The 24,250-nt window shown below is 44.1% G+C and overlaps 2 long non-coding RNA genes across 3 annotated transcripts; one reads left to right on the top strand and one right to left on the bottom strand.

Moving 5' to 3' along the window:
- Nucleotides 1-18,816, top strand: LOC128339218 (uncharacterized). 2 transcript variants are annotated; one of them, XR_008312912.1, is made up of 3 exons: nucleotides 1-759; nucleotides 17,764-17,887; nucleotides 18,551-18,816. It is a non-coding gene; the product is annotated as an uncharacterized LOC128339218 (long non-coding RNA). The 2 variants fall into 2 exon arrangements; XR_008312911.1 differs by having other exon boundaries at nucleotides 1-834.
- Nucleotides 9,685-23,089, bottom strand: LOC128339217 (uncharacterized). The gene is made up of 3 exons (XR_008312910.1): nucleotides 22,370-23,089; nucleotides 21,676-21,819; nucleotides 9,685-10,051 (listed from the first exon to the last, which is right to left on the bottom strand). It is a non-coding gene; the product is annotated as an uncharacterized LOC128339217 (long non-coding RNA).
- Between the last annotated feature and the right edge of the window lie 1,161 nt (nucleotides 23,090-24,250).

Genomic DNA, 24,250 nt, shown 5'->3' with positions numbered 1-24,250 from the left:
CAGCCCGTCCCAATGCAACCATTTTTGTGCACCGCTCTTTCCCACGGAGGCTGCTCTTCTGTCTGCCCTGCCTTGGCTCAGCCTCCAACAAAGCTTCCAGGAAGAGAGACAGAGAAGATGGGCCTCAAGCAGGAAATGTGCGCGGTCTTTAGAGGAGACGGAGAAAAGGGAGGTTTTTGTTCAATCGTGTACGTTACTCTCTTATTCCCCACCATTTCCTGAAAACAAGGCTTGGGGGAAGAAAAATCGCAGAGCTACATCGCATTTTTCCATTAGCAGAGCAAGCAGGGAGAAGTAATGGGCTTGCGGGGGGTGGAGGGGGGCGGGTGGCATAATCAGAGATCTGCTTCGTCTTCAGAGAAAGAAAAACGCCCGGGCGCCTGCTCGGCCATAAATTGCATCTGCTGGTTGGAGCTACGGCAAGTTATTAAAGTGACTGCATTAAAGTCATAATTCAGCAGGTCAGCAGTGAGCATACTCCGCAATCTCTCCTCCATCATCCCTCCCGAACACATTTTCTGAAAGGACTAAACCCCAGTGGCCTGAATCAGCTCTTACTGCGGCGCTTAATGACTTTTCCTCCCGCTTCAAGGAGCTGGGGAGGGCGCGGAACAAGCCAGTCTCTCGATGACATCACCGGCGCTCACAAAAGGATGGCGCTGCCCGTCCAGGCCCAGCCCGGAGGAGGAATCCCCCTTCCATTTTCACTTTCCCTTGCAAGGCAAGAAGAAACGCGGCTCGGTGCAAGGCCTTCGCTTCGTAAGATGCTTCCTATTTGAAGAGAAGGGAGGGGGGACGTGGTCCGACTCTTGTGGAGCGGCTGATCACGTGAGGGTGAGGAGGGCATCTTTTGCTAACGGGGCAACGAGGCCGCTTTCAGCCCGGTGTGCTTCTCTTTGCGTCAAGCAGCGCGCTGGCCCTCTTCAGCACAGCATCCCTCCAGTGGTTGTGGCTGGTGTCTCCCTTCGTGTGTCTTTTAGATTGTGAGTCATTTGGGGACAAGGAACCATCTCATTACTATTCTTTTTCTATGTAAACCACTCTGAGAACCCTTTTGTTAGAAAGAAAGAAAGAAAGAAAGAAAGAATAAATTAATTAATTAATTAATTAATTAATTAATGCTGATGATAATATAATAATTATTAAATAATAGCAATAATAATAATTCTTTGACCTTGTTCAGCCAGGTTCTCAGTGCATTAAGCCCCCCTCAAAAACCTGTGTGGCGGCCTGTTTTTCCTCTGGCGGCAGAGCCTGCAGTAAATACAGATCTGTTCGGTTTCAGCCAAAGTAGCAGCCCATTCGCCATGCTCTTGTTCCAGCAAGTAGAGATGCCAGTCCTCCAGGACTGGCTTGGGGAGACCCCAGAAACTGACATACATCCCCAGATAACTATTGAAAGCAACCCTGGCTATTTTGAGGGCTTAATCCGGGGACAGCCGGGAATGTTGGGGGATCTGCAGGAATAACTTCAAGCCAGAGTTAGCAGACCACCTTTCAGGGCCATAGCTACAACTGCGCAAGGAGGGTGAATCAAATGTCCCTGGGCCCCTAAGGGAGGGGGGCCTGACAGCTGGCTCTCCCCTCCCCATGCCTCTCTGAGGAAGAAGGTGGGGCATCGCTTTTTGTCCCAGGGCCCACTCCAATCTTGCTACATCCCTGCCACTTTCCCCCTCTCCTGTTGGAAGTCAGATATCCTATTGTTTTTGCCTTTGGTGGGGCAGCTAAAGGGGGACATGATAGAGGTTTATGAGATTAAAATTAAGTATATTATGCTTTTCTCCCTCTCATAATACTAGAACACATAATATTCCATATAATGGTTTGGCAGCAGATTCATGATTGATAGGGGAAGTACTTTGTTCAATGCAGGATTAAGTTATGGAATTTGCTGCTGCTGGATGTGGTGGTTCCCTAGCTTAGACGGCTTTAAAAAGGGATTCGACTGACAAATTCATGGAGGATAGGCCTATCAATGGCTACTCGTCATGAAGGCCACGTGGAGCCTCTCCACATTCAGAGGCTGCACACCTCTGAATCCCAATTGCTGAGGAGGCAGGAAAAGGGCTATATATTGACTTCTTGCTGTGTTTAGGAGTTTCCCAGAGTCACTTGACTGGCTACAATGAGAAACAGAATGGTGGTCTTCATGGATGCTTGATCTGATATGGCAGGGCTCTGCTTATCTTCTTATGTTCTACTTCTGTGCCAAACAGAAGGCAGAAACCATTCTGTCTTCATATCCACTGAAACCTTTTCAGACTGAGCGTTTTTCAGATGTCTGACAGGCAGTTTCATTCAGGGCACCTGATAGCTGCCTGTGAGTCACCCAGATCCTATTCCGACTTCCCATTGCTTAAGTGGGAGATTAGCAAGGGAAGCACAAGTGGTATGAGTGGTGCAGTCTGAACAAGGGATAACTGCACAAAATCCCTGCAATATGCTACCTCCTTTCCCCCAAGTACAGCTTTCTGTGTTCCTCATTTGTTTTCTGCACAGCCAGTTTACCACTGAATTGCACAACCAGCAATGTGGGAAGCTGCTGTCTGGAATCAGCTTGAGCCACAAAATCATCAAGATGGGTTCCAGATATGAGAACAAAGGATTTCAAGCAGTTGGGGAAAGGTGGCGGGGGGGGGTCTCACTCTTATTATCAGCAACACACATCAATTGTAAGCCCTCTGTGTATGGAGTTTGGAATTTTATTTTATTTATTGTACCAAAGTGCACTACGCCAAAAAGGGGGGGTGGGAATAGAAAGAATTTCCTGCCTAGGCAATTTATCAATTTATGATCCAGACAGACAAGCATCACAGGGGAGGGGAGGGGAGGGGAAGAAAATAAGGAGTAAGAATTTCTGTGTATGCAACAAAAAGAAAAAACAAGCCCTGTACACTTGCTGTATCAGATATGCATGTTGGTGTGCTGTGACAAATTCAGAAAGTCAGTAAAATTGGGACCGATGCAGTCTTCAGGCTTTCGGGTTGCACAGAACTAGTACTACCACTACTATTATTTATATACTGGTTTTCAGCACAGAATTTTTTCTCAGGCTAAATGTTCAAGAAAGACAGGTGTGTAATATACAGCATGCCAAATACTTCAATCTTTATTCAACCAGAATCAAAGGTAGAAAAGAAGGAAATGAAAGTGGGGGGAGATAGAGGGCTGCTTCACACATAACAATGGCAAGTAAGTACAAGAGAACCACCGGTTCCTGCCAAGCAGACTCTCTAAATGCCACCACTTCTGTGACATCTGAACTCAGAAATGTCAGGTGGAGAATGTTGGAGTTAGGACCCTGGCAGCATCAGCTCTCAGCTGCAATGTCTCATAGTGACCACTGGGGGGGTGGTTAGGGTCATGGATAAAAGTACTGGACTCATCCCCTTTGTTCTTCCAGCGTTAGTCTCCATTTTGTCTCTCCAGAGATGGCTGTTTGTTTTGGTGTCTCTCTTCATCCAGGAGCTACAGCTGAAATTAAGCTGCAGGCTTTTTCACATTCATTTGTAACCTTTTCTTTAAATAAACCCTTGTAGTTCTTCAATACTAAAGAACTGTCTCAAGACCTCTTGCTTTGCTGCTTTCTCACCAAACTGTTTTTGCTTTGCTATTTGGGGACTGAACTGCCATTCTTCCCCTACAGGTAACCCACCTCAGCCCAACATCCACCTGACATTTGGAACCAATATTTGAAGTTGGCTTGACAAAGTCAGGCTGAGGTGGGTTACTGACATTCTTTATCTGACATTTCCAGGTTCAGATGTCACAAAAGTGGTGGCCGTAACGGAAGCGTGTGCTTGGCAGGAACCAACAGTTCTCCGGTACTTCTTTGCTGCTGTTACATGTGAAACCACCCATATTTTAACATGCTTTCTAAAAGAAATGATGTTTACATTCTGTTCTTAATGCCCAATCTATTGTTGGCAATGGCACTGATTAAATATATTACATATGAGTAGGAGGATCTGTGAACATTGTAGAAAGGGTATCCGCTGAATGCTTTAATAACATTTTATTGCAAAATCAGTTTCTTCATTGTTCTTGGATAATGGCCATGTATGTAACCATCCCTCTGTACTCTTTGTTTCCTACTGACCTTTGTAGATGTAGTTTCTTTCAGAGGCTAGGACAGATTCTGCTTACAGTGTCTAGCAAAATTCTGATAAATTACCACACACGGCCCTCGGTGAGCAACAACCGCTTTCTATCATGAGCTCTGAGGGCAAACAGAATGCCTCACTGCCTACTGGGGTTTATTTCTCTGCTGAGAATTTAATGTGGTCCTGACATCCCAAGAGACTAAAATCTACTGTGACTGAAATCTTCTGAAGAAGTAATATCCAAGCAAATTTCCTATATCACTGCTTCCTGCCACTGTGACTCTGTTCTTGTAGATACAAACCAATTGGTAACTGTCCTTTCCAAACCCCAAATGTCATCTGAACTCAAATTGATGGTGGTTTTGGATGGATGAGAAGTACAGATTAAGAGTTAGGAGGAGAGTTGCTAGGCTATATTTGAGAGAGAGTGCAAAAAAACACAATGAATTATTGTGCTTATATATTCACTTTCAAATCCACACAACCAGAGCTGGCCCTATATGAAGATTACAGCCTGAAGATTATCTTTTTAGATGTACACTTCAGATGTTTGAAGGGTACACTAAAATACAAAGTGTGATGCAGCAGACATGTATTTGTGCACACATGCTTGATACAACCAATCGCAACATTAGGCACCTTAGTGTCATTCATACACTCAGTAAGAAATTGGCTGGAGTTCCTGGTTGAGACTGCATGCAGTAACAAACCCAGGTTGACCTCCATGGCGTAGTAGTTTGAGTGTCAGACTCAGACCTGGGAGACCTGGGTTCAAATCCCTGTTCAGCCATGAAACTCACTGGGTGACTCTCAGCCTAACCTGGCTCATAGGGTTGTGGTGGGGATAAACAACCATATACACCGGTCTGGGCTCCTTGGAGGAAGCGGGCCTTAGACCACTAGGTGAGCAGCTGCTGAAAAGTATGGATTTTTGTATAGGGTTGACAGCAGCAGCAATAACAACAAATATGTATATACCTACCGCTTTTCAACAAAAGTTTCCAAATTTACATAAAATATGAAAATTTATTATTTACATAGAGAAATAATACATAAATAAAGATGGATCCCTGTCCCCAAAGGGCTCACAATCTAAAAAAGAAACACAATATAGACACTAGCCACAGCCCCTGGAGGGGTTCTGTGCTGGAGATGGATAGGGCCAGTTGATCTCCCCCTGCTAAATAAAGAGACTCACCACTTTAAAAAGGTGCCTCTTTACCCAGTTAGCAGGGGCCCCAGAAAATGAAAACCTCAGTCTGTTTAGAGGTCTTGCATTAATCACGGGTGAAATAAATTATTATTAGCCTAACCCCTCAAGAACACTGAACCATGTGCTACAGAAATGATTAGAAAATGTATTGATCAAATAGTAAAAACTCACTTCCTCCTCCCAAGCCAAGCACGACCTTGAGCTACAGCTTGATATTAAATAGCGGTTCAGAATCATTTCTCCTGCAGAGCCATATTTCTCAGGGAATCACAGCTCCTTTCCCTCTGCCTGCCGCAGGAATGGCACAGCAAGGACTATTTTTTTTTACCCGCCCAAGCAGCGGAGGTAGAAAAGCAGTAACGCAAAGCTCAGCTGAATCTCGGCTGCTCTGCCGCATAGGCTGTTTTTCAGGCAGCCTGATATTCTAGGCATATCCCCGTGGCAATAAAATGAGCATCACATCCAAGCCGTGACAGCAGAGGGAATCTAGAGCAGTTAAAAATACAGCCTTGGCTGCCAGAAGCTTTGCACGCAGCAGGCTTTTGCTTGTGACCTCCGTGCCCCTTTCCCCTGTGCTCGGTTAAGGCCCCAGAGGCAGCCTGTGAACCACTTCTTGAAGAGACCTGTGAGGTACAGAAGGGATTTCCCTTATATGTGGTGCAAGTCACGCAAGCTGGCATGTATAAATCTTTGGGGTGTGAGCTGTAAAGTAGAAACAAACTGACCAAAATTCTTCTTTGCAAAGACTGATGTCAGATATTCTCCTGCTGGTCTCCAATGCTCGGGCATTCTCCTAATATTACATATCTGTTTGACACCCATTGATATTTGATTTCAAGACACACACACCCAATATTTAGCACCTGACTTGCAGTGATATTTAGTACTTGACAGTATAGATAGCTGATATGTGATGGAATAAATATCACAGTAGTTTCCATACTGTCTGTCTTTGGGGAACACTTCCCACCCAGACATCTTTCAAGCAATCTTTGCTTTCCATTCCTGGCATGGAACCCTGATTATTGCAAAGAATTCACATTCTCAGGTGAAGTCACATGGAGCAGTGTTGGGCATCACCACAATCCATTAGGCCAGTTAGACCAATACATCCACTGGCCCATTCTAGTTAGTTGCACAGGGGAGGTGCATGGGCATGTACATTTCCGCCGCCCACCTCCCCCCCGCCCCTGCAAATCTGGTGTGCTGTCTTGTTGCCTCCTAATCTTGCAGGGACATGGTTCATCTGAATCATCCTGTCCTGCAAATAGCAGCAAGATGGTGCACACAGTGGGGGTGGGGTGGATGCCTGTGCTCCTTCCCCGTGCATTTATTTATTCAAGCATGTTTTTATTTCACTAACAGCCAGTTCTCAAGGTGGTTCACAATTAGTTAATTAGGATTGAGATCAGGTATGCCCTTCCCTTGTGACTCCTTATTGTACAGCTGCCTTGATACTAAGTGAATAAGGCAGAATATAAATCCTAAAAACAAACAAACAAATAAATGGTTTTAAGAATGCAGCAGCAGTGACCAAGCTGTCTCCCAGCTCTTCTTTTCACTGAAGAGTCTCTAATAAGCTTCTGAAGAACCCAGGATTCCTTAGAAATTTGATTAAAAACCTCTGCTATGTCACACTTGACAGTACTTGATAGCTGAGCTGTATTTTTAACCGTATAGCATTTGTTAGTCAATATGCAATGTTAATTTGTATCTGATATAATGTGATAGATAACACGCAGTGGTGATTAGTATTTGACAGTTGGCAGCTTATGAGATTTAGAAGTTGGATCCTGCCAAAATCAAAACAATCAAGAGATGTCAACAAGCCTAAAGCATTCACATTTTGAATTTTCAGTTTAAAATGTTACATTCAAAAAGTGAATTAAACATTTTGCCTACAAGGTCCTCATTCAAAAAGTGACAGAGGAGAACATAACCATTTTGAATAATTGCAAATATTTGATTCAGTGCTTAGAAATGTTTCTCCTATTGTTGCCCTTACTCCAGCCAGGTAGGTCAAGACAGACAATCTTTGTTGCTTGGTTGCTGTTTGGAAACAATCTTTCCTCGCTTGGCTTTGCTGCACAGTGAAACACCCCAAAGATCTGTAATATTAGCATGCACTCTAAATCTCCAGAATGTTGCAGCTGTGATTGGATTATTTATAGCTCCCCTCTTACATTACCATCTCCAAAACATCACACAAAAGAGGAAAGTAATGAAATCTCCACCTCTCCAGCCATCTCTCTAATCTGAAATGGCATTTCCAGGAGCTATTTTCACTGAACCAAGGAGTCTAGAAACAAAGGAATTTCTTTCCTTCCCACTCAAGACAGCATTCAGGTGCACATAGAGTCACAAGAACATTTTGGTGCTTCTCATATACATAATCCAATATATGGCTGTATATTTTTAATTGACACTCTCTTTCTCGCTTTTCCCCCATGCACACTCACCCAATTTTGGTCTTTCTTGCACACACGCACACACACGGACAACTACTGTGGACTAAAATTTGCTCTCCATCAGAGGTATAAATCTTGAATTATTTCACTGACAGTGCCTGTATATAATCATCCTTCCAAAGCAAATGGTAACGGTCTCATTCACATAGTTTTCACTGCTGTTCCTTTGAGCTTCTTTTCTCAGTTTCTCTCATGTCCATTAATAATCCAAAACTTGAATTATCCATCCACTTACTTCCCCCTGCCCCTCCTTTTCTTGTTGCTTTGTCAATGAAAATGGTTCAGCATTATTTATCAAACTCATTTCCTACTGAGATTCCCTTAGCTCTTTTTCATTAGTGGGCATGTTTATAATCATCTTACCCTGTCCCTGCCTTCAAAAATATCCTTTGCTGTCCAAATCACTGGACACGTGTTGTGCATCTGAGTAGCAGAAAGGCTTTGTGAATGTGTGAGTGAATTAGTCTGAAATTCTAAAGGTGAAATCTTATGCATGCTACATGGAATGAGATTGTTCATGCTCTGAGTAGTCATGTGTGTACAAATGTTAGTAATTAATGTTAGTAACACACATTAATGTTCATCATGTGTGTACATGTGAGTTAATTATGTATAAAAAATAGGGAAATGCTCTTTAGTGCACATTTGTATCTGCTCTCCTGAAATGTTGTAGGTATTCCAGGCCTGGTAATACGGGCCAACATGTGCAGCAGCAGTAGGTCAGTGTAGGAAAATCTGCAGAGAGGGAGCCTCCACCATCCTTGCAGTGACAGTGCATTGCACAGACAGGCAGGCACAAAAGGGAGAAGGGGAGTGATTTTTCGCTTTTCTCCCTTCCCTCCAAAAGCGCCTTCCACTTGCAAGAATATGTTGCTGTGAATCATACAGCCCTGAAGCACATTTTCCTGCAAGTGGAAAGGACTTTTGGAGAGAAGCAAACATTGCTCCCCCTCTCCTTTGTGCCCATTCAACTGTGCAAGCTGTCACCATACGGAGGCTGACTCCCTGCACACCTGCAGATCTTCTTATGTCAACTTCCTGCTGTGCAGGAAGTTAGCCACTGTGTACTAACTCAGGCTACGTTTAGAAATAATGGCCATCAATAGCACAACTGTACACAACTGCATTTGCACAACTGTGTTTAGCGCAATTACACAAATGTTACATTGCAACACGCACGCAATGCGCAGTATGTCAGCCAATGAGGGCATTCTCATGGCAGGAGCTGTCTGGGTTACCCCAGGCAACTCGTGTCGTATGGAGCACTGGGACCCCTCTGCTCCCGGCCCCTCCAGTCGAGGATAGCCCACCTTTTGTACCTGGCATTGTACCTGGGCAGGCAATCATCTGTATGATTGCTGCAGGATAGCTGGACTTCCCCGTTCTGGCCTGCCACCATTTGAGGCAGTGAGCCAGCCAGGGTGAAGGAATGGCTGCACTGAATGGAGCAGTTGCTCTACTGCAGCTGAGAGCAGCCGCAAACTGGGATGAGGGAGGACTTCCACCTCCTGATCCCAGCTCTGGACTCCTCCAGAGCACCGTTCATGTGGGCGAACAGCATGGCGGAGCCCGAGACAGCCACTCCTCATCTGCAGGGGAAGGCAGGCAAGTTCCTGCCTCCCCAGCCCCCAGCTCTTGTCTTGAGCATGTGGCTGAGGTCATCTGAACAACCTGCTAACCTCCCCTGCTAACTTGGCAGAGAGGCACCTTTTAAGGTGGTGATTCTCTTTATTTAGCAGGGGGAGAATAACTGGCACTATCCACCCCCAGCACAGTACTGTTGCTGGTGTCTATCTTATGTTTCTTTTTAGATTGTGAGCCCTTTGAGGTCAGGGAGCCATCTTATTTATTTATTATTTCTTGGTGTAAGCTGCCCTGAGCCATTTTTGGAAGGGCGGTATAGAAATCAAATGAATGAATGAACCTCATTGTCTCATTAAAGAGGTATAAATCTTATTTTGATTCATTGGGACAAACCTTTTCTTTAATCATCACTTTATTATTCCAGCCCTCTTTTTACATCACAGCAACATTTTTATTTCTTCATCACAGTAATGTTGGTTGCTTGCTTGCTTTTAAAGCCAATTTTGTGGCAAAACTCTCATTCACTCCACACACCTTACTCTTGCTCATTTCAGCCACTCTGCCACATTCTCCTTTTCAATCAACTCTTCATCTTTCCTTCCATATATATGCACAGTTTTGCAGCAATGAGTGAGACAGGATCAAAATGTTACATATGAGCAACCACTGGTGTCGTCACAAATCTGTAACAATAGAACACAAAAAGAATGAAGATGATGTGGTTTATAGTGGGAATCTTCTGCTGAGCAGGCTCCAATTAAAAAAACAAAACAAAACAGAAAATGAATGCCTATGGAATATGTAAACTCATTACCAAAAATTCATTATGTTCGCCTTTGCGTGCACTTCTACAACTGTAAACATTTTGGCCAATTATTTTAAAGCTAGAAGAAAGCATTCTGGATATAAATGCTCTTCAATGCCTTAATTATGGCAGAAGGCTGCATCCTGCATTCAATTCAGTGGGAATGGAGGCAATCAAGAAATAATTATTTTCGTGACAACTAGCTCTGCTATCATCTGCACAGAATTAGCGAGGGCCTCAACAGTTGCCAATCATGGATGAGACAGGAGGCACTCTGGGGAAAACCTTCATTCTCTGGGGGAGAAATGCTGCACTAAATTACGTCCTACATCTGAATCAGAGAACTGAAGTCAATGAAAATAACGAAGTCAATCGTGAATTGGCACAAGGCTGGAAATGTTTTCCCTTCTCTTTGACGTGTGTTCTCATTTGCATGTTTCTAGTAGGGATGTCTAGGGAGGGCAACCCTTTGAACAAAGCCTTCTTTATCCTGCGGAAAATTGCAAAAGGGGAGGAGCCTTTTCACCTCGGGGTCTCCGACTTCAATACTCCCCTGCTGGCATGAACAAAACTTGTCGCCATCAGATAGCTTTGGGGTGATCTGTGCTTGTGAAATAAATGTCTGGCTTCAATCAGTTTTCACAAGACGGGTGCCAAGACAAAAATATTTATCCCACTAGGCGCTAATTAGTCGTACTAATTTCCTTAGCTCTGGAATGACTATGACAGGCATCCCAGTCTTAAACATTTTCACCGGCTGATCCACCCACAGTGACAGAGTAATGTCATGCTTTGCGATGCTGGAGGAGTTGCTGAGACTCACTCTAAGCTTAACCTGTAATGGGTGTGAGTTGCAGGACTGGGTTGTTAAAATGCTTTTTACTTCATAAGGCTTGCTGCATCTGTGCTGCACTTTGTAACTCAAGGGGGTGGAGATAAAGTACATTTGTTGGGAAGGTCAGATGTGTGAGTATATGGATACCTTTTCCCTAAAAGAGAGAGAGAGGGAGAGCTAGCTGTTAAACTCCCCCATGTCCACATTGTTAGGCTGCAACATTGCAGACATTGTTCCTGTCTGCACAGCAGGGATGCACAAACCCTCCTACACTTTGCAGGCAAACATAAGAATAAACTTGTAACAACCCGATTCTCATACAAAGAATTACTGCCAATTACTGCCATTAACCTGGGAGGCATAATATACAATGTGTAGAGGATGTGGCCAAGTAACCTGGGAGGTGTGGTATACAGTTCCAACTACAAACATGCCACAAATGGAAATCAGATAATAAAGTGCATTCAGAGCACATGATACCAGATTACCAAAGTAGACAAGCCAAGCGCATAGCCTACACATTTCATTTCACACTTAACAACCAATTCTCATACTAAGGATTTTTCCCCAAACTCCACACATTGCTGGTGCCTAACCATGGATCGACCCCCTACTTCATATCTAGTTTATAAGTGTTCAAAACAGGGCTTTATTTAGCAGACACAAAATGTGCAGCTCTAAAAAAGAGGGCAGTTCCAAAGGAAAACTTGTGCAGTTCAAAAATTCAAGTCATGCAAAAGTTGCATTATGTTAGATGATGTGTTGTAAACAGTGACTGATAACAAGAAAAAGAAAGAGAGAAGAGTGAGGGCTTCTAAATGTCATGGAATGTGACTCTAACCAATGTAGTAAGTGTGCACAGACAAGGAAAAGTCACAGCTGTGTGTTGCAATAGCTCACACTACATGTGCAAGTTACACTCACATACCATTGTGCAATTCTGAATTTCCCTTTTTAAAAGCCCTGCTTGAAAGAGGGGTAAACAGCAGTAGGTGGTGCAATAGAGTAGCTCCATTCTTGGATGAACCAGCATTTCTCTGCACAGGTGTTTAATCACGGGAAATGTATGACTTCAGATTATGAGTGGACATCTGAACAAAACCAGCAATCATGTGAAAATTTCACTGTATCTGTCTGCTGGTGACATCATATGCAGATTCATGTGCTGCAGACAAGGATTTCCCAGCAAAATGAAGCCTGTGAGAAGCAGCTCTAAGCATTTCTGGTCTGCCCTGTCTGTACCATTCATTATCTAGTCACACTTCAACAAGGTGCCATTTATAACTGATTCATTCATAATTCTAGATTTTTATATAATAGGCTTACTGATGATAATGGAGACTGAAAGTCTGCATTGCTGTCATCTCACCAAATGGTGGAGAAACTGCTTAGTTCAGAATCCAGTGATATATACAAAATAGGGTGGCCAACTGGCCAGAAAAAGCTCACCCAGCTTGCTCCTCTGCCTTTAAGAGATATTTGGGATGCTGAAATCAGCAAGTGGAGGTTTTCATGGCACAGAGCTAGAAATATCAAAGATATCAAACCACTGCTAAAGAAAGAGAAGCAGACCAGGTGCTTTATTTATATAGTTACTGACCAGTCAGCAATTCTGCTCTCTCCTTTGGACATTCTTCCCAAGTCTCCTGGCAATGGGCAAGATAAGGCTTAGTGTCCCTGATCTCGAAGAGGCTAAAATCCTTGAATTCTTTCCACTTCTTCTGGCCTATCCAAAAGTCTGGAACACCAGGTTACCCAAGCAGGGATGTAGCTAGAATTGAGCGAAAGGGTTCAAAAGGGCCCCCAGCTCCACCCTTACCTATGTTTCCACATCCCAATGCTTTACCTTGCATTTAAGTATTACAGCTTTTCATGTTGTGTTTGCATTTTGCCAACCACAATCAGCTGCCCCTGAAATGATTCACACCGTGCTATGGACATAACAACACTTTTGAGCCATTGGGTGGTTGTTTTGACTTTTATTTTAAAAAAAATACATTGTCCACACACACACACACACACACACACACACACAATCTATTGTGTGACACAGTCTCATGTCACTCTGAAATCTTCTCAAAAATAGGTCAGTCTTCTCTGTCAAGTACTGACAGGAACATGGCCTAGAACAGCCTCAGTTTGTGGGGGGAGTTGATTTCCATCTCCATTTCCAACATCAAACACCATGACCTTTTACAAAAGTGGAGGAAGGGGTTGACTTCACTGTTATTAACTGAATTTTGTGCTGAGGAAAGGTGCAAGAATTGACACTCACAAATGGAGCCCTCTGTCTGCTGTAGCAGATAAAAAGCAGGCATTAGCAAGGCAAGCTTCACCTAAACGGACTTGAAAATGTGTTTAAGCTTTGTTATGGAATAACATTCTCTGGCAAGTTCACGCCTATACTAAAATTTCTAAGAGAGTCAGCAAGATGGGGAAAATGAACCAAACATGGCCATAAGCAGGACACTTCATTCAAAATCCAGTGTGACAAATGTGAACTACTGTTGGAGACAGGAATGGCTTTTCCGTGAGGTGAGGTGAGGCATTCGCCTCAGGCAGCAGATTACTAGGGTACCAGCAAGGTGGTAAAATGCTCTTCTGCTGCCAGGTTTTTAAAAACATGGGCGGGGCGGGGGGGAGGTTGCACACAAGGGCAGGATTTGACATCTTGTTTAAGGCACACCGAGGTGTTGTTGAGCCACCACTGGTTGGAGACATCATTAGCAATGTTCACAGTACTGTCATGGCGAGTTCATCTTGCACATGAAGCTGTCTTGTGCTGAGTATAATGGCTCCCAATTGTTTCTGGGCTCAATTAAGGGAATGGTTTTCACCTTTAAAGCCCTAAGCAGTTTAGGCCCAGTGTACCTTGACTCCATGCACATTTGCCAGCCTGCTAAGGCCAGAGAGGCCTTGCCCTGGTTCTGCTACAGGCCAAAATGATACGGATGGGGACTTGCAGCAGGGCTTTCCCAGCAACCAAGCTCAGGCTGTGAAAGGAAAGGAAAGCCCTGAGGAGGCCTGCCTGGCCCTTCTTCAATCTCAGCTTTTAGGTCCTTGCTTAAGAAAGGGTCCTCAGTGAGGAAAGTGTTATACTGGGACACATTGCCAAAGCATAGGAGATAGCACAGCTCTGGTGATTAGTACGATCAATTGTAATTTGGTAAGCTCCATCCCATCCCTGGGTCAAATGGCCTTACTGAGAAGACGTGGGCAAGCCACTGAGCTTCGGTTCAGGGCAGGGTGGCCTAAGGTATCGCGCAACCCGAGGCAAGGCACCAAATACTGCCTTGCCCCATGACCCTAGTGGGGGCCAGACCCTTTTAAAAACCGGTCCTTGCAAGCCTTGAAAGTGGTGGGGAGGAAAGAAGCTTGCCAGCAGCCTCCTTCCCTTTCTTCCTGCTTCTTACAAGCTTTGTAAAGAGTGTGAGGAGAGGTGTTCCTTTGAAAGCTTGCAAGGGTCAGATCATCCTGAAGAACTGCTTCGAGGGCAGAAGAGGGGATCTTGCCACCCTACTGGCACCCCAATAATCTGTGTGTGGAATGAGTTTTGTTCTGGGCAACAGTATCAAGGCAGTGTGATTCAGGCTGGTACCTTCCTGATTAAACCTGAGTGGAATCTACAATTAACTGAGTGGACATCAAAAAAATGTGTGAGTGTGTGCACACCTTAGAGGGAACACTGTACCTGAGGCAACTGCCTCATTTCGCCTCATGAAAGGATTGCCCGCTTCAGCTTTCCGGGCATAATATGTGAATAGTAATATTACATTAAAGGGTTACTGTAAGGGTCTCTGGAATAATATATGAGAAGTACTTGGAGATTTTGGGGGAAATACCTGTATAGAGACTATTATATTATCTAAAACATAAAAAGTAATATCCCCTTATTTCTTGCTGGTTAAAACCTTCTAGTATATTGTACTCAATTGCGGTGGGGGGGATGATTTCAACAAATTCAAGAGAATGCAGAAGGCTGTGACAAAGACAGTAAAAATGTTCAACTTTTGCTCAGGTGACTTAGTGCAAACAGGAACAAGAATATTAGCCCTAATAGAAAAATAAAGTGAAAAGTATAGGAGCAATCTTCAGATCCTTAAAAGATCTTCCTTAAAAGGAAGAACAGGGCACAATTGCTCTCCAATTTCATTAATTTACAAGAATCAGTGAGTTTGGGCAGGGTTAGATATTAGGAAGAGCTTCCCAGTTGTAATAGAACTTGATCAAAGGAAAAATGTTGACAAGGGTACATTTAGAAGCACTCTCCTCATTGGAACGACATCATTTGGCATGATGCAGCGACCTTGCTGAAGCTAAGCAGGTCTATCAGGGCCTGGAAGAGAGATTTGCTGAGAATCTCAGACAGACAGACAGACAGACACACACACACTTGAGTTACCCACAGAAGAAAGGCAAATAGTACAGACATAGTGGGTGACTTCACACAGCACTCAAAAAGCCCAATCTCCAGTTCCCGGAGTTAGGTGGTAAATCAAGTTTCCGGTGGAGGTCGGGGGTGGAATAAGCCAACATTGGTTATGTCCAAATCTGTCAAGTGTTGACTTTGTCAGTCCTACTTATGGTTCTGGAGCTGACTTCAACTCTGGATGTCACCACCAAGACTGTAAGTAGGGCTGACAAAGATGACATTGGTTGTGTTGTCCAAACTTGCCATTGCCAGGTTATCCCACCATGTATTGCAAGTCAGGCTCACTGTCAAACTCTAGGAACTGGAGGCTTGGCATTTTGAGTGTTGTCTGAACCTGCCCAGAGAGTTCAGCCTCAGTGCCATGAGTTTGGACAAAATTATCCTTGGACTTTCCCCTCCAACTCTGACATTTGATAACATAAAACACGTTGGGCTGTTTATTTCTGTTTGTTTTTCCAAGTCAGATCCTGTTTCTCCACCTAAGGTCCATAAAGACTGCCTGTTCAGTAACTAGTTTTACAGGATGGTCATTCTGTTGACTTTGCCTGGTCAGTCCTTCCCAACCAGCAAGAAATGCTGCCACAAACACTGATCCATCCTTTTGCCTCTGGGTTGGCATGTGAAAGGGGACCAGAAATCCTTTGGGGGGGTGAGGTGTCAAATTAGACCTGATATCCTTCGGGAGGGGGGACAAATTATACCCCACAACCTCCATTTGTTCAACACCATACTAGAAATCCCTTATTCATTGTCTTCCTGTTCTTATTGCTGCTTACTAATGGGCTTTTTAATGAGCTATTTTTATGTGTTTCCATTTATTCCCTATCCTGTTCTGTAGGTTTTACAGAGTTACAGATGAAGCTGCCTTATACTGAGTCAGACCATTGCTCCATCTAGCTCTGTATTGTCTACACAAACTGGCAGCGGCTTCTCCAAGGTTGCAGGCCTCTCCGCCCTGTCTTGGAGATGCTAGGGAGGGGACTTGGAACCCATTGGTCATATTTGCATATACATTTCCAAGTCATATTTGCATACATTCTTGGAAAAGACCATTGCCTCCATCTAGCAATGACAATCCATATGCAGAAACCTCAGTGCTAAAAAAACTTTCACAGACAGATCCCTATTCAGGGCTGAGAAACTCCCACACAAATGATATTCTGTGTGCAGTCCTCAGGAGTGGCTCCCCACACCTAACACCTGCTGAGAATGCAGACATGTTGTCGTGGCTGGATTGGGAGCTTATGTGAAGCACCCACCAGTTTATCAATGTTACCCCAAATGCAGAGGACCAAAGCCCTCTTGAATTCACACTGACAATTCACCTTCCTTGCCCACTTACACTGAACAGATGATTTGGTGTTGTCAGAAACAGCAGTGCCAGTCTGACTGGCGGATAGTCCACATGGATATATGAATGCATATTACTCCTCCAGGTACAAATAAAGCCATGGACAGCCCACAGTAACTGCCTTTGCCCATTTCCAACGGCAGAGTCTCCAAAGGCAGGAGAAGAGAGCTGGTCTTGTGGTAGCAAGCATGACTTGTCCCCTTAGCTAAGGAGGGTCTGCCCTGGTTGCATATAAATGGGAGACTAGAAGTGTGAGCACTGTAAGATGTTCCCCTCTGGGAAGAGCAGAAGGTTTCAAGTTCCTTCCCTGGCTTCTCCAAGATAGGGCTGAGAGAGATTCCTGTCTGCAACCTTGGAGAAGTCACTGCCAGTCTGTGAAGAGTGAAGACAATACTGAGCTAGATAGACCAATGGTCTGACTCGTTATATGGCAGCTTCCTATGTTCCTAATGTATATATCTCTGAATCATGACCCACTGGCTACAGTCTCTCATCCATTTAGACCAGATATCCTCTTTGAAGTCAGTGGTATTACTCCTGAATATAAAAAGTAGTGCTTACAATTTAGAAGCATACAAATATAAAATATATAAATTGAAAATAGCTGACCTGTTCCAAATGCACGAAGTGGGAAGCCATTGCTTGTCTCCAATGAATTCCCCCACATTTCCACATATTCTTAATATCATTCAACAATTTATCTACATACCTGTAGAATTCCTCAAGTGTTTTTGAATGCTTGCCAAAATACAGAAAATACCATCTCTTTCTTTCCCCCAATGTGCTAATGAAATATATTGATTAGGGTCCCCCACTCTCTGCTTCCTACTTCTCAGATTATTTCCCCTCTTCTCTTCCCAGAGGGCTTTGCCTCCGGCACATGTCCACGCTACACCAGGTTGAGGATCTCCACATCTCCTTGACATGTATCCCCAAAGAATAACATTTTCTTTTCTTGATCTTTCCTGACAGATGTCCTCCCTTCCCATATCCAGCTGTTTCATTTATGTATTCAAAGGAAGACAGCAGCGAGTTAGTGCAGATTTCAAGCACGTTAAAAAAAAAAAAAGCATCAGAGACCAATATGTGAGCCATGGTATGTGAGTCAAAAACCGATGCAATTGACATTAGAGCTTATTTATGTACCTAAAGATTCAGATTAGAGACCATAGCTTCTGTCTGCATGGACTTGCAGGAAACTCTGTATGCTCACCTCTGTTTACTAGAGATAACACCACTGCTATATTCTTTATTCTGGAATGAAAGAGGAGTCAGTCAAGAGCCTCTGGTTTTATGAAAATATTTTCCTCCTCTTTCTGTTCCCTTCAGCCTCTAACTCACCTGCTGAATATGTGAACCAGTGATGTGGAATTTCCACATATTTTGAATTGGAAATTTTTTCAGTGCCCTAAATTGGATGGGATCTGATTTAGCATGTTTGTTTGATACATATTTTTGTGAACTAAAGAAAGTGTCATCTTAATTTCAAAGGTAAGGTTGTGCCGTACATGCACAAATATCTCAATTTTTAAATATCTCAATTTAAAATATCTCAAAAATATCTCAATTTTTTCCAGACAGTCAAAGTATCTGAACTGCAATATTTGATTAAGAAAAAAACATTAAAACGAACACTTAATGTGGTTTAAATGTTATATTTAAATGAATTCAAAGTTTATCTAGATATTAAATGTGTTGAAACACCACTGCTAACTGGGCAAAGAGGCACCTTTTTAACATGGTGATTCTTTTTATTTAGCAGGGGGAGAGTAACCGGCCCTATCCACCTCCAGCACAGTACCTCCAGTGATTGTTGCTGGTGTTTATCTTATGCATCTTTTTAGATTGTGAGCCCTTTGGGGACAGGAAGAGCCATCTTATTTACACTTTGGAATGTTTTGTTGAAATGCGGTATATAAATATTTGTTGTAGTAGTTGTAAATATTTTAAGACATGATATTTCAATAACATGCACTTGTCCTACATTGTTTAAATTTTACAAAAATAAAAAGAAGGCACTGAAAACTGTTCTGTTGAACAGACAGAGGTTTGGGGGCATGGCCAGTGGACACATAGCGGCTGGGATGGGTCCCGCAGCCACCATCCCCCCATGCATACATATTGATTGCATACATGGATGGAATGTGAGAAAGGACTTTATTATCTTGAAAAAACTGAATTACAACTTTAAAATGACTCAGCTTGACTGGTATTCTATCCATTCATTACATTACTGATTCATTTTATACTACACTGTACAAGCGGTGGCAGCGGGGAGGGTTGCAGAAAAATATAGCAATGGAAAAGTGTCTGGAAAATTTTCCAACCCACATCACTGATGTAAACAAATCAGATGTTATACGGCTGTTAACCCAGGATAATTGATCGTGATTAAAATAAACCCTGGGAAGATTAGCAGCACTAGGACCAAATTCCTGTCACATGCCTCTCTCAGCTCAAAAAGGAAAGATGTGTCCAGAGACTTTTTTTTTTAAAATGAAGTCCTCTTCTTTTATGCCAGGGAGGTTGCAAGCCGCTTCTGCCTAGGGAGCCAGACACTGTCTAGCAAGATGATATCAGCACTGGGGACAGGGACTAGCCCCTGAGTAAATTGGCAAGGAAGGATCCAGCTCCCCAAACCAAAGAAGCTAGCCATCGCTAACATCAGGTTATAACAGCTTATCTCCAAACTGAAAATCAATTAATTTCTTGTTGGAAACAACAGGAAAAAAATAGAATAGGGCTTTTAGTGGTCAGTAACTCTATGCATTTCACAGATCTATAATAAAATCACAGACATCCCCCTTTCATAACTGGAAACAGTTGAAGGAGAAAGGTGATGGTAGCCAGATGGACTGTCACCATCAACACAAGGATGGAAACTTGGGGATTCCATTTACAAAGCACATCGTACTTGCCCCCAGATGATTTGGACATGACAGAATTCTTGTCAAAGAACTTCTCCGTCTGCAAAGATTATATTTGCCTGCTGCAGAAATAAACAGTACACTACAAGTAACACATGGAAAGTTTATTAGTGTGCAGTATTTGCAATGCATCTAGACGCTACACCTGCCCCCTTGGACATGTTCAAGCATAATTCTGAACTGCACATCCCCAAAGATGAAGGAAATGGAGGGTGGAGTCCTCAAAATGAGACAGCCTTCCACAGTGAAGTGATTTCAAGCCCTAACTTGTAGAACGTGTGTAATTTTCTGTTTTCATTTTAAAATGCAACTAAAAAAACTGGCAGATACACATTTGGATGACAGGAAGCACTGCTCCTTCAAAGCCCATGAATGTTGTTGCATGGAGAAAGAAAACGGGGATGGTGTTGGCATCTCAGGAAAGCCTTCCTGACATCCAGGGCACTATAAAGAAGCTCTGAGTGGCTTATGCCAGTGTAGCTGCTGCAGCAGCATTTTAGTCATACAGCCAGGGGTGGGTAAACTTGGCCCTCCAGCTGTTGTTGAACTACAATTCCCATCATCTCCAGCCACATGATGGGAGTTGTGGTTCAACAACAGCTAGAGGGCCAAGTTTGCTGTCCTCAGCTGCCTGTCAACTGGAATTCCATTATGAAACATTGCTGCCAAATAAGAGGTGTGTCAAGTTGCAGCAACATCGCTGGCTCCAAAGTGAGTCACGGAACTCTTAAGATCCCCAGTTTTAAGTTCTTTAAGGAAGCAGCTGTTTTCTTTGTATGCACTGCAGACGGCACATTATCGTTACTGAATAAATCATGAAAACACTGAAAACAAATGTTCTGTCTTCTTCCTAGCTGTAATGTGTCAAACGATGTGCATTTATTTCCAGCCATTTTACACTGACCTTTTTATAATGTCCTGACATATTTACCTAGGACTATTTCTTTTTAAGAAATGAAAAAAATAGGAAATGAAAAGAAAAAGCTGGGCCTGTCTTTAATACAGTGAGCAGAAGGACTCTTGAATCTAGTCATTTTCATTCCATTTTCGCTCCCAAAATAGTTTAGTTCAAATTATCTGCAAGTCTGATCATGTTCAAATACATTATATGCAGATAATGAGAGCTGCTTCTGTGACAGATTTCCTAGACTGAAAACACTAGAATATAAGGTATAGCCTACAAATATAATTGTGCCTTCCTCATAGAAATCTTGTGACATGTTAGGAGGCCCTAAGATGCAATCCACCCAACCCCTTCACTTTGTTGAGTAACTTCGTCTGCAATGTAAAGCATGTTTGATTAAAGCTGAGTTCTACTAATTTCAGTAAGGCATACATCTTTAGATTTGAATGCAGCAATTTGGTCCAGGGCTTGCTCCCAGCTCTTGGAAGTCCTGATAAACAGGGCATGATGCAGACTTGGCAACCAACTGTAGGAAGGACATGCTATATAAACAGTGGGCCAGGTCTGCAATTGGTTGTCCTCAGATGATAGTTATGTACCTGCACCAGTACTATATTCAGGTTAATTTATTCATCCATGGGCCAGAATAATAAGGCCATAGGGGCCTCTGTGCCGAGTGTAGTCTAAATGCATTGCAAATCCTGCATACCAATTAACTCTCCATGTCTTTCTTGCAGTATACTGTTTATTTCTGTAGTCAATCCAGTAAGCAAATATAATTTTTACAGAGAAATGCAAGGTAGGTGATGGTGCACACACCCCTTATTTAAATCACATATGCTGCTTCCCCTTAATTCCATTCACACATAGGCATTCCATTCCATTAGGCATTCAATTCAGTCATACAGGCACACTCTTTTCCTCCGTCCTGTTAATTTAACAATGATGTTCCATATGTGAAGATTCTTCTCCTTGTGCTATGCAGGCTACCTGCATTTCAAGGTTCTCTATAACTTTGTTCTTTCTAACAGTATTGCTCAAGTAATTGCTCACCTGTTACTTGATAAAGAACCATCTATTGCAATGGAGCCCATGCAGCAAGATCAACAGTCTTCACTCAGAAACATCAGGTAACTGGGCTACAAGCGGCTCCTTCCCCAGTCTGGCCAGAACCTGCATCTATATCATATGCCTGTTCTGGGACACAAAATAGGATATACCAGGGCTGGAAAAAAGTCTCATGTACCTGGTTGCCCAGACACATTCCCTACAGGAGTCAGCACCAGGCAATTCCAAATATTTCTTCAGTCTTGAGTTTGACCTAGTTTGGAGCACAAAGCTAAAACAATGTCAAAAATTGTCCTCTTGAGATCAAAAGCCTTGGCCTACAGTTTAGGATGAGGAATATGACTTTACTGGTGGCTGCCCTCCCACTCTGCAGCCAGCCCAGCAGGTCTATTTCACCAGTGTCACACTGTAGACCGATCCAGACATTATGTTGTAGTCGTACATGTGTTTGTGTGAATGACTGTACCTGTGTTCATTTGAAAAGTGAACCTGGATACAGGCCCTTCAAATGCATGGTACAGATAGGAAGTGTACTTCTGTGCCTGTGTTCAGCATAACATCTCTCTCAGCCTAACCTACCTCACAGGGTTGTTGTGAGGATAAATATAATCCCTTGCTCTCCTCTGAGAAAGAGCAGGATATAAATGTTTAAAAAACAACAACATGTGGATGACTTTACCTGTGTACAGATGTATAGCTGCACACACTGAACACTCATTGTACGAGTGTTGAACATAACGTGTGAATGAGTCTCGGATGTTCACCACCACTTAGGGTACACCATGGACCTGATTCGCGCACTCCTTGGAAAAAGCTGTACTTGCTGCCTGCCTCTTCCCGCTTCTCTTCACCACCTGGCAAGGGCAAGCGATGCTCGATAAGCATGGCTAAAACCGGGAGACCTTTAAAAGGAGAGTGCGTGGCTTCTTATTATAAGCCAGGAGTCACAACACGTCCGACTCAACCGGCTGCTACAGGCCCAGCTTCTACGCCAATTTGCCTCACGCCGCCGCCGCCAAAATAAAAGAACCTTCCCAGAGTGCTCAGCGGCAGGCCCGCCCCCGCCCATTCCTGCTCAGCCTGAAGCCAACCCTGAGTCAGGCTCTTGGCACTCGCGTACTAGTAGCAGCAGCAGCCGCCCGAGGCTGGTGCGCTGCGGGTGGAGCGGGGAAGGTTAGAAGGTGAAGCCGAGGTGAGCCCTGCCTCCAGCCGGCTGGGCTTGCTGCCTGTCTCTTCCTGCTTCTCGCTTCGCCTCCTTGCAAGGGCAAGCGATGGAAACCCCTTTCCTTCCCAAAGGCTCGCGGAGACAGAGAGGGGCTCAGGGCGGCTCTCTCCCCTTTGAGAGCCTTTGCAGCCCAATATTAATCCGGACGAGTTCAAACTCGGCTAATGAATCCAATCACGCACACACATGCACGGCACACACCCCGCCCCCTGCAAATCCCCTTGAACAATAGCGGAACTGTAGCCTCGGCCCCTCTCCCTCGGCGGCCTGCGGGGCGGGGATGACAGCGGGGGAATTCTGTGGAAGCCGCGCAGACGCGATACATCTCCCCATACCGAGCCTTTCTGCGGAAAGTTGGGCGGGGGGGGGGGGGTGTGTCACGTGACTGTCTAGTCCGAGGCCCAGTCAAGTGGAGTTAATTCCATCTGTGTTCACAAGCCGCGGCATTCCAGGGCCGCCTCTCCCAGGGCTTGCGTGTGCAAAGCCGCCAAAGGCAGAGCTCTGGGGTGGGGTTTCCAACTGGAGCCTTCTGACTCACCGCAAAGTTAAACAAAGCCAGGGAAGCTCCTTTCGCTTTAGCATGAAAACAAACCAGCCTCAACAGCGCTAGGCGTTGCCGGGGGTGGGGGAGTGTTCTGTCGCAGCTGGGATAGTCATCATCACTGGAGGGGGGGAGGGAGAACGGAAGAGAGATGGAGCCTATAATTAAAGAAAACCCACCCAAATCACAAAGGACATTATTTCCCGGCCAATGTTCTCTCTCAAAATGGAGGACAGGGATGAGCTCGCTTGCTTTGGGAACTAGGAATTAAAAGTAAACGTGCACAAGAGACAGAGGGGCGGGGAAATGCAGTGTGGTCGTATCTGCGGGCTTTTAAAGGGAAAGTGTTCTGAGGCGAAGCTAGCTGCCTCAAAAAAAAAAAAGTCGCAATGGCTATGCAAATCAGCTTCAATAATGCTGCATCGCCTGCTCATCCCGACCTAAATCAAGTGACATGAGCACTGGCTGTTACAACCACTAAGTACGGGCTGGAAAGACCCGAATTGTGCAAGAGTGCCTCCCCGCAGCCTTCTCCGGAAACCAGTTTATCCGGCCTGATAATGTGTTCCTGGACAGTCTAGGCGCTATATTGACTCCCCATCGACATCTTTGCTTATATCCCCATACTTACGCACGCGCACACAGACGACAGGCAAATCCATATGGAATATGGATATGCATATCCAGCTGGAATATGCAGGAACTTCTGATACAATCGGGCATGCATGGTTTTGATAAAGGGGTTAGAACAGAGAGAAAGGGCGTAGAGGTTCAGGAATGCGGGTTTAGCTGGC

The sequence above is a fragment of the Hemicordylus capensis genome, chromosome 1 (genome assembly GCF_027244095.1).
Source record: "Hemicordylus capensis ecotype Gifberg chromosome 1, rHemCap1.1.pri, whole genome shotgun sequence".
Classification (NCBI taxonomy): domain Eukaryota; kingdom Metazoa; phylum Chordata; class Lepidosauria; order Squamata; family Cordylidae; genus Hemicordylus; species Hemicordylus capensis.
Note: the sequence above shows the minus strand (reverse complement) of the source record. Positions and strands in the feature narration are given on the sequence as shown.